The sequence below is a fragment of the Uloborus diversus genome, chromosome 5 (genome assembly GCF_026930045.1).
Source record: "Uloborus diversus isolate 005 chromosome 5, Udiv.v.3.1, whole genome shotgun sequence".
NCBI lineage: Eukaryota > Metazoa > Arthropoda > Arachnida > Araneae > Uloboridae > Uloborus > Uloborus diversus.
In genome coordinates this window covers 165,933,657-165,946,786 of record NC_072735.1, presented here as the reverse complement: position 1 = coordinate 165,946,786, position 13,130 = coordinate 165,933,657, and positions in this window count along the sequence as shown.

Sequence of the window (13,130 nt, the reverse complement as noted above, 5' to 3'; positions counted from 1 at the left end):
AGAGTTTTCTGTAGAAATTTATTTCTTATTCTGAACAAACGACGGTTCTCGAAAAAATAGAAACTTGTTGTGCCAACGCTTGATCATACAGCATCCCTCGCTCTTTATTATCATTCATGTTGTCTGTGGTACTATAGTAAAGAGACCACATACTGTCTGACCACGGATTGTATGGAAAGACAAACATCCGTTTTACAGCCGGAAATGGACGAATCTATTATTTTTCAGCGATGCCAGCTTCTGCAGAAGCAGAATCTCATTCAAATGAGCGGAATAACGGCATCAAATTTTTTTCTTTTCCCCCTCATTCAGATTGATTCGTCTTATCTGGACGTTTGAAAATTCCATACAATCCGTGGTTGGACAGTATGTCTCTTAAAAAAAAAAAAAAAATAGGTGCATCCGTCACTGAATGAATGGTAAAATTGAAAACTCAACAACGCCTCATCACTGCGAACAAATCAAGCGTGTCACACGCAGTGACATTTTGTTTACAGCGCTGCTCAAAAACCATGTCTCTATTTCGTCTTTCTTGTTCTCATTCTGGTGTAACGTTTCCGATTTCACACCTCATACATCTCCTATTCGAAATTAAAAACTTCCAACTTTCATCAAGTTGCGAGAGGATAAATGAATTCGACAGTGAACGACTTCCGCCAGCAAAGGAAGGGAATATTTACCTTCGAGAAAAAAATATATCGTATGTGAATGATGCGGATTGCTGATAATAAAAAGAAATATATAAGAATGTAATCAGGCGAAGCACTTAATCGAGGAGTGCTTCGCGCTTCGGCGACCACAGTGGCTTCTTCTCGCTTCCTGAAGCTAAATCGGCCATGTTTTTTTGCGGAAGCTTCCCACTACCCGTTTTACTTAATCTTACCTCCCGAATGTATTTTGTGCTGTCCTAAAATATCTTTTTGAGAGAACCATTTGAGGGAAAGCTATTAATAGTTTTTTAGACGTAAATTTTGCCCTGGGAAAAGGGCCGTTTTAAATCACAACGTGAAACTGTTACTCCACATTCTAATTTCAGCTTTTGCTTTGATTAAATATTCTTTTAAAAATAATCATATTAAAATAAACCAACAGATCTGATTAGAAGAAGTTTTTTTTTGTTAACAAGTAAGGTACGCAAAGGAGCCTTGATGAGAGGTCGTGGGCAGGGGCCTGCGTAAAAAGTTTTGGGGCCCCCTCCATATTGTTTACCTCTACATATATTTCACATTTCCTTTAACAAATCTCGGACCACCTTCAGGCTCGGGCCAACAGATGTCCCTTCTGCCCCCCCCCTCCCGCGCACCTCCCTGGTCGCGGGAGGTCATTGTGACTTCCCAAACGTTTTGTTATTCGGAAAATTTTGTCTGAGGCAATATTGCTTTTTTTAGATGCCTAATATTTCTTCTCACTATGTTTAGATATGTGTGCAGGCTCATATTTTACCCTTCAGTAGATTCGAAGCTTCATTCGGCAAATTGAGAAACTCACCCCTGCGAAAAAAATTGAGTTCAGGTCGCTTCTGAGGGTACCCAGTTGTGCAATAATTATACAGGGTGAATCGAAAGGAATGGTGGGGTTTCATTAGGCTAAGGATTTTATAATATTAGACTTACAGCTTTCTGGTGAAGTTTGAAAGAAAGAGCTAGTTGCACACAAATTTCAATTGACTACACAGCTGATAGATCAAGATGTCTATGCGAGTTATCATATACGTATGTCCCACTTGTTATTCAGTTTGTCAGAATGGTGATCAAGGGAGAGGCAAATTAGCACTTTATGACGGGCCTCCCTAGATCACCAGACATAACACCATGTGATTTCCTCTTGTCGGGGAAGGAAAAGATAATGTTTATACCCCTTACCTGTTAATCTTGACGAACTGAAAAATTGGATCGCTACAGCAATTGCTTCCGTGAGCGAGTACATGCTTCAATGTGTGCGGCAGGAGTTTTGGTTACAGGTGTGATATCGTCCAGGCGTCAGGACAAGGACACGTAGAAGATCTTGAAAATGATTTCAAGTCGGGGTGGAGAGAGATTACCATTTTAGGGGGTTGTCATGCTGAAGAATGAACTAGAAAGCAATAGATAAAAAGCTTGTTCAGAATGGTTCGCCGTTGCGACGGTCAATGTATTAAATTTCAACAACTGCTTTAAATTTTTTTTGAAAGATTAAACTGTTGAGCAAAATCGTGTGTGTTTTCATTTCACATCCATCAGTTTTTGGCTTGTGTGTATGTAGCGCGTCAGCATTGCGTTTGCAACCAAATGTTCCTGTTCGATTCCTGCTTCTTATTGCCCCCTCTCTCCCCTAAAAAATGTCCTATGATTGTAGAAACTCTCTGTATATTATGCTTCTACATCACTGGCTAAAAGTATTGGAAATATGAGAAATCTATCCTTTTTTCAAGATAGGTCACCAATAAATGGTATTTCTGAAATTAAACTGATTTTTTTCAAGTACAAATGTAGAGAAACAGTTGCTCCCCCTCCCCCCCCCCCAGTAAACAATAAGTTAAGTTCGTCCCCAAAAAATAACGAGACAATTGTTGCGAAACCTCGTAGATTCCGCGCCTGAAAGAGCAGCTGCTGTAAAAGGGGTACCCATCCCCTTCCCTCCCCCCAAATATTTCAATGGCGCGTCCCCGACTGTAATCAAACAAGAGGCGACTCAAGAACATTAGGGATTCCAATTTTTGATAACGTGAAAATTTTATTTAAATTTTTATGAAATTAAATTAGCGGCGTCTTTATATCAATTTAACATTTTGACTCAAAAATGTATCAGTTGAATTGGGGGGGGGGGGATATTTTGAGGATTCTCCATGCTTGAAAAAATTTTCAGACTTCTCAAACTAGCAAAACTTTTGTCCAGTTCTCTATGTATGAACGAGTACGTATGTATTCGTAAAACGTTAGATTACCAGACGTCCGGGTTCCAAACCCTCGTTCGGATTACTGTTTCGATTCGAAAGTGGTATTACAAAAATGTCATTTTTAATATATATATATATATATATATATATATATATATAATATGGGAACACTCAGAGCGCTCCTAGTCGCAACAAAGTTACCACGCGAAAAGTTAAGAAAATAGACAAAAATAACCGACTGTGCAACAATTGCACTTTCTTCCCGACGTTTTAATACTTAAAGTTATAACCATGCCGCGAAGATTTGTAGCACAACATATTTAAAGACACAAAACTTAATGCTTGACTTCTTAATGCTGTTTAAATTTTATAATTCATGACTTAATACTATATTAACACTGTCACTAAGCACGTATGAAACACACAAAATTTATTTAATAAAAATTGAACAAGAGAACAATAATACTGCATAGATACAGCACATTCAACAATTTTATAAAGTATATTTTTAACATATAACAGCAAAACAATAATTCTGTGCGCATAAAAATGGCCAGCATTAGGGGTACATTTCATCTGCGATAAAGAGAAAATCACGGCATTTGTTTTTTTCGGATTGCAACCTGAAAAGATAATAAAGAAAATATTTGATTAGTCAACTGTTATAAACACACTAAGAAGTTAAATTACTGCAAAATAACACTCATAGATGATTTAAAAGTGCACGAAATTCAACGTACAACCAAAGCAATTTATACAATTTCAATCACACAGAAATATATAAGAAGTGCATACAACTTCCCACACTTGTTAAACCTCTTGGGTCTAGGAATAATTTTGCTACAGCTGAGATATTCCCAACAAAATTACAATGGACAGTACCCTAACTTGGGACAAATTTCATAAATCTAGTTTTGAATGCCTGTACACCTGTCAGTATTCCACCAATTAAAAAAAAAATATTTAAAAAAAAAAAAAAAAAAAACCGACTGCGTAAAAACCAAAAAAACTAAAAAGAAAAATGTATAAGCCCAGTAGTTTAAAATGTTATTAAGTACTACTGAATAACTACACCGTTGAAATAGTTTTATAACCGTACACAGGTAAGACAAATCATAAATTCAAAAGCAGAATAGAAGGATCAACAATCGGGGCCCATTCCTTTCTGATTCAAGGAACCTCGTAAAATTTGAATGAACCCCGACTGTTGATCCTTCTATTCTGCTTTTGAATTTTATGACTTGTCTTATCTGTGTACGATTGTAAAACTATTTCAATGGTGCAGTTAATTAGTAGTACTTAATAACATTCTAAACTACTGGGGGCTTATACATTTTTCTTTTTAGTTTTTTTGGTTTTTACGCAGTCGGGTTTTTTGTTTTTATTTAAAAAATTTTTTATTTACACTTTTTAGTTAATTTTCATTGACTTAGTTATTATGATTATGATACGGTGCATTTCGCACTCTTGTCATTTCATTGAGAGGGTTTGTTTGTATCGTAAGGTCTATTAAGTAACTTGCGGTCTTCTGAACTACTGATAATTAGTCCCTCTAGGGACATAACTCGGCTTAAAACTACATGTGCTTGACCTTCGGCAAAAACGTTCGAACATAAGTCAACCACAGCGCAGCTATATAAACAGCCTGTATAACTCATGATGATGCGAAATCGGGAACGTCGTCAGTCAAATATTTCTCGCAAAACTAAAAAAGCCTGTCGAGAAAGTACAAGTCGCGAAACTCATTCCCTTGAATCAAGGCAAAAACAAATGCAACATGTTAGAGATGAAAATCGAATTAGTAGACTTTCTTTTTTTGGTGCTTATTGCACGGGTTTATTTTGATGAGGACTACAATCTGAGTGTCTTGCCTTCGTTACGCATAATATATTTTTTATTATAATACAGAATTCAAATAAAGAACACATGAAAGAATTTACATCAGAAAGAGGGGAAAGTACATCCGGAGCGAGGGTGTCTTGACCCACCGCCTCAAGTGGGAGAAGCAATCGCTTAGACCACTCGGCCACTGAGATCCCAATTAGTAGACTTAGTAAACAAAAAAATTCAGGCAGCGAAAACTACCTGCATTTGTCGCACGCAAGTAGCGTGCGGCACAGTGAACAACACCAAACGTGCGTCGATCCCGAACTGACAAAATATGGCAACTGGTTGTTGATATGGTGAATTTTGATTACTGTCATGTGTTTAATGACACTCCGAAGGTTAAGACAAATCGATTGACGTAAGAATTACCAAAATTGACCAAGCCATTTAGCCCCTAGAACGCCACATAGGAACAGACATACATACATAGATTGACAAACACATTACCCTCCTTTGCGTCGCGCACGCGCAGTCGGGTAAAAAGAAATTCTATTACGTCGTAAATGAATAGTTATGTTGTGAGGGAATGTGGGTTAATGTTTGATGATTCAGCTTTATGGGTAAGTTTCATTATTTTGAAAATTTCAAAAAATACGCGATTCTAAGTAAGTAACTTTGGTTTCCTACGTTAACTGAGCAACATTAGTTAAATTTTTTTCTCTCCACATTTCTTCTGGGCTATGTACGGGTGATTATTTGTGCACATTATTTTTCATTTAATTAATTCAATTAATTCATTTATTCAAAAGTTAAAGAAATTGCAAATACAATCCGAACTTGGAACACCGTTCCACGTTTGAATACAAAGACAGAAGTGTCTAAGAAGAGTACTGAGTAAAAAAAATATAATTAATTGTACAGTCAAGTGCCCATGCTAGGGACAGTTTTGAACTTTTACCTTTAGTAGCATATTAATCATGTGTTTTAATTTGAACGAAATATTCTCATTTTATGAAAGGGCCTTAGAACTTTACCTCGAGAAAAGGTATAGATGTATACACTGTTAAAAATTTTCCGGAAAATTTACGGTAATTGTTACTGGCATCCATGTTGCCAGTAACTATTACCGTAAAAATCAAATGTTACTGTAAAATTTTACGGTTTCCTCGATAGGCCACAGCAACCAATTGGCGCTGGGATCGCTTATTTCTCCGGTATAAATAACCGTAAAAATCAGCGATGTTGTAACTCCGCCATTTTACAGTAACAATTACCAGAAAATCTTCCTGAATTTTTAACAGTGTAGGTATTCCCCTTAAAAAATAAAAGAATAAAAATATTAATTTTTTAAAATTAGGGATCCTCCTTTTTAACTTGGGATACTTATTACTTTTTCAACATGTATGCAGCAATAAATGATAACTGGAGACACCTATAATCATTTTAAATTTAAAGAAGATTATTCTACAACTAAATGAAGAGAAGCTCCCCTCCACATTTAGCACCATAAAAGTGTTTGGTAAGCCCAAATAGTTCCTCATGCAAATGATTCTTAATTCTTTCCGTTCGCGTTTCTCATTTTGTTAAACCTTTTCGACAAAATCGACATTTTCATTCCTTCACTGAACGAGAAATTAACAACAAATAAATCGGTCTCATTCAGACTTAAAGAATCATTTTCATCAGTAGCACTAACATTTGTAATACTTTGGAAAAAAAACGTCTTTTGTTCATCGACATATTCCGATTTTTTACCGATGACAAATTTTCTGTTCTGCAACGCTTTGTTATTAGAAAAAAATAAGAAGCATTTTTTTCTCCGGGAAATTATACAATTTTCTTCGTAGACACTTTTTCTGTCCTTGTACCCAATTTTGAAACCGTGTCCCAGGTTTGGAGCGTATTTGCAATTCCTTAAATTTATGAATAAATAAGTTCAACTGAATTTGTTAAGTGAAAATGAATGTGTACGAATAGTGCACAAGTGCACAGCCGAAAAGCAGTGTGAAAAAAATTCAAACTAATACTGCTTGCTCAAGAAGAGGAGGTAACCAAAGTTATTTTCGTAGTTAAAAATTGCACATTTTGTAGAAATTTTTAAAATAAGTAAACTTACTCATAAAACTGCAGCATCAAAATTTAACTCCCGCAAAGTTCATTTCCGTGTAACACCAATCATTTCTTATTGGTAGAATACTAACAGGTATCAAGCACTCAAAACAAAATCCATCAAGATGTCCCAAGTTAAGGTATGTACTGCCACTGCCCCAATATGGGCACTTGATTGTTTTTACATATGTCTACCGATGATCTGCTATCGCTCTGATTTCACCAAAAATAAAATTCACTCCACTATAAGCTCAGGGCCCGGCTAGCTAAAAGTGAGGCCCAAGGCCCACAATGTTTTGGAGGCCCCTTCTCTGTTCTATTTCTTTAAAGTCAACGCGAAATAATGTTTAATCTTTGAAGGAAGCTAGCCCTAGTCCCCTAGTACATGGCGCCGCGGGGCCCTCAGCAATTTCATTCTTTGTACATGCCTAACACCGCCACTGTTTTTTTTTATACGTCTTTTAATGACTTAACACTTTCCTAGTGTAGAGAAACCTAAGTTCTATGCTCCTTCCCGCCTATTATTCCTATAGAGAGCGCTGCAAGCGCTTATTGAATTAAGTAGATTATGGAAAAATTTAGTGGCAACACGGACAGTGGAAGAAATGAAATAGAATTCGAAACACGAAGCGCAAGCTCCGTTGAAGCGAGTAATTCGCTGTTTAGAATAAATGATTTGGTTTAATCACCAATATGTAAATATGTACATAGTCTTCAATAAACATGTTAAGTTCACTTCGAGTCGTGATAATTTGAACCTATCACTGAACCACCGGATCGACATAGAATTGCACTTTTTTCCCACACCTAGTTCAATTAAATAGGTGAAGAGCATGTTGCCGCTTTCATACACATTCAAAAGTAAAAAGTAGAACTATTTACCAAACAATTCTTTCCTCAAGGTGGCTTTGTAACTTCATTAGTCAGTACTTATCACACACACAAAAAAAAAAAAAAAAGGTGAGAAAAATACTGGTAAGGGGTCACAGTACCTTCAGAACATGTTTTTTTAATTCATGTAAATTTTGTTCTTCTTTGAAACCATAACATGCACATTTATTTCGCAATCAATAATTTATTTTCAAAATCTTAAAATACTGCCCACATTTAAAAAAAATCAAAAAATGTAGAAAATTTTCAATTTTTTAAAATCCCTAAGGCTTTTTTGTTTTTGCATTTATTTACAAAAATATTTTTACTAAGCAATTACAATAATCATCTTTAAAAATCTGTGCACTAATTTGCTTATATATGCATTAGAACATTTTCTGTGATTGATTATGTAAAAAATCGTATTTTTTTTAAATCTGTTTTTAAAGGTATAACATGCTCAAAACATTTGAGTAATTTATAAAATGCTTATCCAATGCACAGTTTTGTTAAATATATTATCCTGACTGCAAAAAGTATTGCTTTAAAGCTGTATCTTTGAACGAAAAAAATCCTTACGGATTCTAATGACATGAAAACACACACACACAAAAAAAGATCACCGAGAAAAAGCAATTTCAAGTTTTTCTTTTGCATAAGTGCACATAGCGAGCATGACCTAAAACCACTCATTACTTTTTAAATATTTGAACTAAAGCGATGAAACTTTTTCCCTGTGTTCGGAATAATTTGTAGTTTTGTAATAAGGATTTTTTTTTTTTTTTTTTTTTTTTTTTTTTATCGTTTGATCATTTTTGAGGTACTGTAACCCCTTAACATTGCATGATTTTCTCAATAAGCTTTCTTACTCATATGAAACTAATTAAATAACAGAAATACTATTAAAGTGCCAAAAGAGGTTTGTTTTCAATTTAATAAATCATTAAATTTTAATTATTTTCACAAAAATACATGATTTTTCGATGCTACGCATAAATTTTTTAAACATTTGGTGCCCAGATCCAGACTTAGTTGGCCTGTCCTAGTAATCAGGCGCTGTGTGTGCATGCCAGATGCTAAACAGCATTATTTCACTGTTGAAGTACCTAAATTTCAGTATTTTAATTTTTAAAAGTATTTTCTTTTCAAATTCACCGGTTCTGAAGTAATGACATAAAATTATCAACCGGTATAAAACCTATCACGATGTGATCACGAACGTATTAAAATTATAAATTTAGGTTGAAATTTCAGTGGAAAGTGTTTTGAAAACCTCCTTTCTTGGAACAAAGTAATAAAAACACAATGGAAACCCAAAACATACTTTACCAATAAATCAATATTCATCTTCTGAATCAGATTCCTCATGCGATGATTCTGAATCACTGCCTTCATCTTGAGAACTCCTTAAAAGTAAAAAAAAAAGTATAAATTCTTCATAAACAGAGCTTCAAAAGCAGGGCCTGATTATAGCACAGGCCAACTAGGCCTGGGCCTGGGGCTCCATCTTCCTAAGGGGCTCAAATTTCCTAAAGCATTATGCATAATAATAATAAAAATAATAACTTATTAATCGCCAAAAGCTTCCTTAAAGGAGAATTTTTATTCATTCTGCTATTAGCAAATTTACCATGTCACAACTAGTGATGTTCCGGATATCCGTATCCGTATCCACGGATATCCAAGGAAAAATAAAGATCCGTATCTGTATCTGTTACTTTTTTGACGGATCTTAAACAGATCTTTTCTGTTGTGAAAATTTTTAAATATTTGAATAAAAGACTTAAATTCCGTTAAAATTAGGTTTTATTCCCTATTTAAATTATAAGGTATCATTTCAGAAGCCAACGGCCCTCTGAGACATGTTTTTTTTTTTTTTTTTTTTAATTTTTAGTTTAATATTAGTTTTTGTTATTGATATGGGGTTTCTGTTTTTCTTAATTTCTGGTTAATAATCTGGTTCTTCCTGGCATCCTTAAAACAAAGTGAGACAAAAGTCTCTATTTACTGTTTGTGAAGGTATTCCCGGCTCTGTTATTCCGTCGGTCGGAGTAATTTGAGTGGAATGGGTCAGCGCTGCATTTATGCTGAAATAAAATGCGAAAAATTATTTCTAGCCTATCCAGTAGCAGCTTTACATTCTTGCTCCTGTATCCTAATCTACCGAGCAAGCTAAAAATAATTTTTCGCATTCTATCTGAGCATTGATGCTGCGCTCCCCATTCCATCCAAATCTCCATCAATTTTAACGGAGATTTCTTCAAAGAGTAAATCATAGTCTTTATTATATTTTCGCCGTAGATGACATTTTTTGAAGAAACAGTGTTATTATAGTGACGGGAATACATTCCGTAATAAATTTTACACTTGGATAGTTGAATTGGGCAAAAACATTTTGAGATCCGTATCCGTATCCGCGGATCTACTTTTTTAACGATCCGGCACATCACTAGTCACAACTATGAGCGGCCCTGAAGGGATTCATAAATGCACATGGTTAATGACTTACGTGAGAGAGATTTTGGGATAGACAAAGAGGCCCCAAAAATGAATTCTGACGGGGACTCATAACCACCGTATCCCGCTATAGAGTCTTCAGGGAGCCTCCAAATTATTGTGGGCCTAGGGCCTCACTTTTAGTTAGTCGGGCCCTGCACATAAGCATCGGGAAATAAACTAAATAAAAATAAAATTATTGAAATAAAGCCTCATGCACATTTAAAGCCCTGTACACATTCACAATTTCTAATAGATTGTCAGGGAAATTTGTGATAGTGAACTTTTAATGACTTTCAAAGTACTTGTAAGGTTTAAGAGAAAAAACATGATGCTAATGTATAACTATAAGAAGTGTGAACGGCAGTAAGAAAACTTACACATCAATTTATAAAATTCGTAGAGCAATAAAATTGTTAGTTAAATTTATTAAATGTACCAATGGGGTCGTTTCCGAAATTTTAAAAGTATTTTTTTCTGAAAGCGCATGCATAAAAACATTGGATCTGACCAATTTTTTTAAATAATTTCACTAAGTTTAATGTTTTTAAAAAACTATTTTAATCGAAGCGCTTTCATTGTTTATGCTTCTGCCGATGACATCACAAATGATGAATTGCCGTTCACAGAACATAATATTAAATTCGCTTCTTTACTCGCATGTGTTGGCAACGATATGGTTGATGGCAAACTTATTGGGGGGGGGAGGGGGGACTTCGATTTTTTATCGACGACAAAAAAAAAAGCAATACTATAGTTGGGTCAAATTGGGGTCGTTTTCGAAATTTTAAAAGTATTTCTTTCTGAAAGAGCATGCTTAAAAACATAGGATCTGCCCATTTTTTAAATAATTTGACTAAGTTTAATATTTTTAAAAAATATTTTAATCGTTGCGCTTTCATTGTTTACGCTTCTGCTGATGACATCACAAATTATGAAATGCCATTCAGTGATCACAATATTTAATTCGCTTCTTTACTCACATGTGTTAGCAACGATATGGTTGATAGCAAACGTAGAATGCAATATTTGATTCGCTTCTTGATTATCATAACGTGGAAACGCGGTAGACAGTTGCACCAAAGTACATCATTTGTGGCGTCATAAAGACCAAGCCTTCTTTTCAAAATCAGACAATAGAAAAAAAAAGGAAATTAAGCTTTGGGAAAATGAAAGGGTGAACCAATGAAAGTTTTTTCTCGCACCATGTTATTTATTTTTTTATATTTAATTATTATTATTCTTTTTGCTTTTTTTTAAATCAATTTCAGTGACTAAAAGTAGTACATTTGATTGAAGGAAACAACCAAATTATCTGGGGTATGAACCAAACGTTTTTCTTTTTACTTAAATCTTGCAAGTATTTGAACAGCTATTAAAAGTTCACAACTACAAACATTCGAGACAATCTGTAGTGCTTTAAATGCACCAGATGCTTTAAGAAATTATTTCCTACTTTATAGTCCGTTTTAAAAACATGGTAAATTGAAAACGTTTTATTTGAATAATTATATGAGCTTTGCATTTGATAAAATTTTTCAAGATCAGTGAACGCAGAAGCTCCCCGATGGGAAGCGACATTAGGTCACTGCGATATCCCAAAAATTTTCTTTATTCGCCACGTTTTGTCTGACAATTCGGTAAATTAGAAGACACTAGTGCATAATTGCGTTTTTCCTCTATCAATAACACCCCGATGGGAGGTTACTGAGACCCCCCCCCCAAAAAAAAACCATCATTATTCGGCAAATTGAATACAATGTTGCAATATTGAGAATCTTTTTTCTTTTAATTAAATTGTTTTTTAATTATAACGAATGTTTCTTCTCATTAGATGCTAAGTATGTAGTAGAGACGTACCGAGTACTCGGTAGCTACTCGGTACTCGGCCAAATTTTGATCAGGTCCTCGGCCAATATCGAGTAGTTGTAAAAAATGGAATATTGCTCAAAGCAGATTTTACAATAAATAAAAAAGTTCAAGCACATAATATACTGCAATCATTTACAAGTCAAATTTAAATTTTGAGAATAATGAAGTTTGTTATGCTTCAATGGAGTAAATCTTTATTTTAATGCCCCAAAGTTAATGAAACTTATTTATTAAAAATGGGGCAAAAAAGGCAAGTACAGAAAATATGAAATTTTTATATTATTAAATGGATTTTTGCCACAAACAAAATTATTTATTAGAAGCGTAAAAATACCTTTCCTTAAAAAATAAAACAACATTAAAAGCACAAATTTGCAGGAACACTGCAGACACGTGTTTTGGCATTACAAGGAATGCTTTTTTCAATGCACAAAATGTGAGCTTATAGATTTAAATAATTCGACAAAAGTCGGATTTTTTTACATCCATTAGCTCACGTTTTATGCAATGAAAAAGACACTACTTGTAATGCAGAAACACGTGTCTGCAGTGCTCCTGTGCCATTTGTACTTTTAACGTTACTTCATTCGCTTTTAAAAATTATTTATCTTTGGCGGACTAGAAGTACATAGATTGATATAATTTATTTTAATTACAACTTGATTAATCCTACCTTTAATTTATTTCTTAATGTTTAATTTAAAAAAAAACTTATTTGTAAAATTATTGACACAAACAAAATCTTTTAAATAATGCATAATTAAATTTCAGCTGGAATTTTTGTTTTAAAAACTATTATTTGGACTATAAGTGCCTAGAAAGAGAGCCTCTTTCTAGGCACTATAATTTGGACATGGAGGTCTATACTACTATTCCAATGAGTTCAAAATTTGTCACGTATGTGTCGGTGGTTCTTCTTAAAACATAATTGGAACTTGGTACTCGGCAACTCGGTACTCTGCCAAAGTGCGACTCGGTACGTCTCTAGTATAGTATGTAGTGTGCATGCTCGTATTTTATCATGCCGTATTTCGTAAATTTGAAATTACACTCGTTAAATTGAGAATTTTCACCCAAACAA